This window comes from Excalfactoria chinensis, unplaced genomic scaffold, assembly GCF_039878825.1.
Source record: "Excalfactoria chinensis isolate bCotChi1 unplaced genomic scaffold, bCotChi1.hap2 Scaffold_360, whole genome shotgun sequence".
Classification (NCBI taxonomy): domain Eukaryota; kingdom Metazoa; phylum Chordata; class Aves; order Galliformes; family Phasianidae; genus Excalfactoria; species Excalfactoria chinensis.
Genome location: NW_027315648.1, coordinates 38768 through 43922, shown reverse-complemented (window position 1 = coordinate 43922; position 5155 = coordinate 38768). Strand labels below are relative to the sequence as shown.

Here is a 5155-nt window from a genome sequence, read left to right as displayed (position 1 = left end):
AGCAAAGCTAAAGCCAATTTGGTTAAAGTTAAATAACTGTAAAGCTAAAGCCAATTACTTTAAGATTAAATGATAGCAAAGCTAAAGCCAATTTGGTTAAAGTTAAATAACTGTAAAGCTAAAGCCAATTTGATTAAGGTTAAATGATTACAAAGCTAAAGCCAATTTGATTAAGGGTTAAATAATTGCAAAGCTAAAACCGATTAGTTTTAGATTAAATGATTGCAAAGCTAAAGCCAATTTGGTTAAAGTTAAATAAATGTAAAACTACAAGCAATTACTATAAGGTTAACAGATTGCAAAGCAAAAAACCAATTTACTTGTGGTTACGTGACTACTAAGCAAAACCTAATGTGGGTAAAGTGAATTGATTCCTAACGTAAACCTAATTAAATTAAAGTGACTGAATGCAAAGCTAAAGCCAATGTGGGTGAAGTGAATTGATTCCTAAGCTAATACTAATTAGGTTAAGTCAGTGTAAAGCTAAAATAGGACTGTAAATCCTACTGTGTGCAGCTGATGTAGTATCGTAATGGCTCATCGGGCCTCGAAAAACTTTATTAAACGCCAACATAGCAGCAATGGAGTGCTGCGTCACGAGGAAGCATCCGACAACCGGGGAACAGAAGGGCCCTAAGGAAGAAAATGGCAAAGTTAGATCGTGGGCTGAAGCCAATGGAACAAACTATTAGCAATACATTAAGATGTAACTTTAGTGCCACATTGCAAAGTAGATTCAGAGTTAATCTCTACATTTAAAACAAATATCTGTACAGTGACAATAACAATTAACACCACGTATCAGGCTAACAAATTAGGGTTGGGGTGAATGTATAAAGGTCACGTTTATTACCCTTATATTCACAATTAGCAAAACAAAAAGCAAAGACAAAAGAAAAGGCAAAAGCCTGACAGAAGAAAACATCAAAGGCAAACATGAGACAAAGGCGTGCACAAAACCCAAGGGGAAGCTGACGCACAGATCAGACCTGAGACGAGGCTGCAGGCAACACCGAGAGACCAAACAGAACAAAGCAAGGAAGGGTAACGTAGAGGGCAAAGCCCAAAAAAGCTGAATAGAACTCCAAAAAGGAGCTAAAAGGATGAGAGAACGAGGCAGCAAATGCCAAAATGAAGGACAAGACCCTACAGAATGATGCAGGCAACTCCAAAATGGAGGCCTGCACCAAAGAGAACAATGCAAAAAATGCCAAAACGCAGAACAAGGCCCTACAAAATGATGCGGCGAACGCTGAAAAGGAGGGCGAAGCCCAAGAGAACGACTTAATGAATGCCAAAAGGCATGGCAAGGCCCTACAGAATGATGCAAGGAACGCCATAATGGAGGGCGAGGCCCAAAAGAATGATGAAGAGAACGCTAAAATGGAGGCGAGGCAAAGAGCACGACACGGAAACGCCAAAATGCAGGGCAAAGCCCGACAGAATGATGCCGCGAACGCTGAAATAGAACGCGAGAAAACAATGCAAACGATGCCAAAATGAAAGGCAAGGCACAAGAGAATGATGTGGGCAATGGCAAAATGGAGAGCGAGGACAACACTGCAAGAAACAGCTGGGAAACAGCACAGATCAAACACAAAAACAACACAGCACGACAAAAACAGACAGACCGTAAAACACCCCGAAGTGCAGAAATAAGCTCTGAAACTCTACCTTAAGTCGCAATATGGAACAGATAAAAAACAGGCAGTGTGTGCTGCCCTTACCTGCTGCGCTGATAGTTACCGGTCTGCAAAGCTGGTTCTGCGGTGTTCCGGACGATGCGGGTTTCTGTTCCTCGCTGTTCTCATTGGGAGCCGCGCATCTCTCGGGGCTCTAATTAGGGAAACAATGAACACCATTAGGGAAACAATTAATGCTATTTATATGTTTAAATTTGCACTAAGTTTAACAATTTCATTCCACGCTATGATTACAATGAAAGTAACATTCACATACAACACAAGGCATCAATTTTTATGGCTACATTTAGCTTAACAGACATCTTTAATATTGCGTTAACAATTATATTTACAGAAACGCTACAGGTTACTATAATTACCACTAGAGCCCCCATTAAAATAGGGAAACGGATAAAAATTAACTTGAATGCCATAAGCCAGGAAATCCCAGAGAGACAAAGGCAAATTCAAGCAAGAAGCAGACAAAAAAACCCCAAAAAAGCAAAACAGAGCAAGCAGCCAACAGTAAGGCAAAAACAAGAGAAAAGGCAAGAGAAAGCCAAAGCAAAAGCAAGGGCAAAGAGACTGTGGTAGGTCATAGAAAAAACAAAGTCCAAAGGAAAGGCAGCGTAGGAGGCCAAGACAAGAACAAAGGGAACGCTAAAACAGAGGGCAAAGCCCTAATGAATGCTGCAGAAAACTGCAAAACAAAGGGCGAGGCCCAAAAGGGCGCTGCAGGGAACATCGAGATGGATGGCAAAGTCCAAAAGAACGCTGCAGGGAACATCAAGATGGAGGGCAAGGCCCAAGACAATGCTGCAATGAACGCTGACATGGAAGGTGAGGTCCAAGAGAACAGCGCAGGGAACATCAAGATGGATGGTAAGGCCCAAAAGGGTGCTGCGAGGAACATTAACGTGGGGGGGCAAGGCCCAAAAGGGCACTGAAGGGAACATTGAAACGCAAGGCATGGCCCAAGAGAACATTGCAAAGATCATCAAGATGGAGGGCAAGGCAGCAGAGGAAATTACTTGGAACTCCAATATGGAATGAAAGGCTGGAGGAAATGCTGCGGTGAGCACCAAAATGAACAATAAAGCCCATAGAATGCTGAACAGAACAGCAAAAGTGAGAGCAAAGAAAACACTGCATCAAAACCCAAAACAACAGCAAAGAGCAAAGGCAAGAAAAAGGCAAAAGGAGAAAAGCACGCAGCCCATAAGACACCCAAAACTGCAAAAATAAGCTCTGGAACTCTACCTTAAGTCACAATATGGAACAGATAAAACACAGTCAGTGTGTGCTGCTCTTACCTGCTGGACTGAGAGTTACCGCTCAGCAAAGCTGGTACTGCGGTGTCCCGGGCAATGCAGGTTTCTGTTCCTCGCTGTTCTCATCGGGAGCCGCGCATCTCTCGGGGCTCTGCTGGCACCTGTTGGACACGACACGGCAATGAAGGCGCTGCCCACATCTGCAGGTACCACACTGTGAACATTACACTAACTGTGATGGAAGGGAGCAGTAGAATTAATGCTATTAGGGATAGAAGTAATGCTATTTCTAAGGTTAAAAGTGCAGTTACTTTACAAGTGGTATTTTGCACTAGGATTAGAATTAAGGTTACTTAAACAAAAACAAAGGGTTCTACTTACACATACTCTGCAGACAAATGCAATTATCACTAGAGCTCCCACTAAGGTGCAGCTTCAGGTCAACATTAACATGAACGCCGCCTCCCAACAAATCCCAGAGAGCCAAAGGCAAATGGAAGCAGAACGCCCACAGAAAGCCCCCAAAAAAGAAAAGCAAAGCAAGCAGCCAACAGTAACACAAGGGCAAAAACAAGAGAACAGCAAAGGGAAAGCACAAGGGAAAGTCAGGGCAAAGAGAGAGTGGTATGAAACACTAAGAACAGAGGCCAAAGGGAAGGCAGCGCAGGAGGCCAAATGGAAACACCAAAAGAACACTGCAGGAACACTAAACAGGGGGGCACGGTGCAAGAGAACATTGCAGGGAACATCAAGATGGAATGCAAGGCCCAAAAGGGCACAGCAGGGAACATCTAGATAGGAGGCAAAGCCCAAAAGGGCACAGCAAGGAACAGTAAAACAGGTCAAGGCCCAAAAGGGCACTGCAAGAAGCATAAATGTGGGGACAAGGCCCAAAAGGGCACTGCAAAGAACACTAAAACAAAGCACAAGGCCCAAAAGAGCACTGCAAAGAACACTAAAACATAGCACAAGGCCCAAAAGGGCACTGCAAGAAGCATAAATGTGGGGACAAGGCCCAAAAGGGCACTGCAAGAAGCATAAATGTGGGGACAAGGCCCAAAAGGGCACTGCAAGAAGCATAAATGTGGGGACAAGGCCCAAAAGGGCACTGCAAAGAACACTAAAACAAAGCACAAGGCCCAAAAGGGCACTGCAAAGAACACTAAAACAGAGCACAAGGCCCAAAAGGGCACTGCAAGAACCACTGAGATGGAGAGCATGGCCTCCAAGGCTGCAGTGAACAAAAGAATGGGATATAAGGCACTAAAGAAAGCTGCAAGGGACTCTGATATGGGAGGAAAGACCCAAGAGAATACAGGAGAGAACACCAAAACAGAAAACAAACCTAACAGAATGCTGAAAAGAACAGCAAAACTGAAAACAAAGAGAACACTGCAGGAAATACATGAGCAGTGACAGAGTGCAAAGGCAAACAGAATGCAGAAGGACGAGAGCAGACAGCCCGTAGGGCACCCCAAAAAGTGCAGAAAGGAGCTCTGGAACTCTACCTTAAGTCACAATATAGAACAGATAAAACACAGTCAGTGTGTGCTGCTCTTACCTGCTGGGCTGAGAGTTACCCCTCAGCAAAGCTGGTTCTGCGGGGTTCCAGGCAATGCGGATTTCTGTTCCTCGCTGTTCTCATCGGGAGCTGCGCATCTCTCGGGGCTCTGCTGGCACCTGTTGGACACAATACTGCAATGAAGGCACTGCCCAGATCTGCAGGTACCACACTTGTTCATAATGCTTCTTACCTGCAGCAATAGGGCTGGGAACACACAAGTAGAAGGCTGAGGTACTCAACCACATTTTTACCTCTGTGTTCTCTGATCGCTGCTCATTATACACAGCCCTCGCCTTTGCTTTGGGAGGGAGGGATGGAGGAAGCGACGCCAGCCCTGCTGGTTCCCTCCTTGTCCCGCGCTGTGAGTGACATCCACCTTTAGATGTCCTAAGGACCTGAAAACCAGGACTCTGTGGATCCTGATGAGGACGCATCACAGAGTGAGGAGGTAATTCAGTGTTGCAGTCACCGAGCTGCTCTCAGTGCTGTGTGAGAAGTGGTGGCAGTCAGGTGCAGTCCTGGTGAGCAGAAACACGGCCAACATCGCACTCCTGTTTAGGAAGCGTAGAAGGGATGATGATGGGAACTGCTGACCCGCCAGTCTCACTGCTGTGCTGGGAATGACCACTGAGCAGATC

General features: G+C 45.2%; 1 long non-coding RNA gene across 1 annotated transcript; it reads right to left on the bottom strand.

The window, feature by feature from the left end:
• Positions 1–208: 208 nt before the first annotated feature.
• On the bottom strand, positions 209–4938 carry LOC140264942 (uncharacterized). The gene is made up of 4 exons (XR_011906158.1): positions 4515–4938; positions 2996–3114; positions 1728–1836; positions 209–633 (listed from the first exon to the last, which is right to left on the bottom strand). It is a non-coding gene; the product is annotated as an uncharacterized lncRNA (long non-coding RNA).
• Positions 4939–5155: the final 217 nt, after the last annotated feature.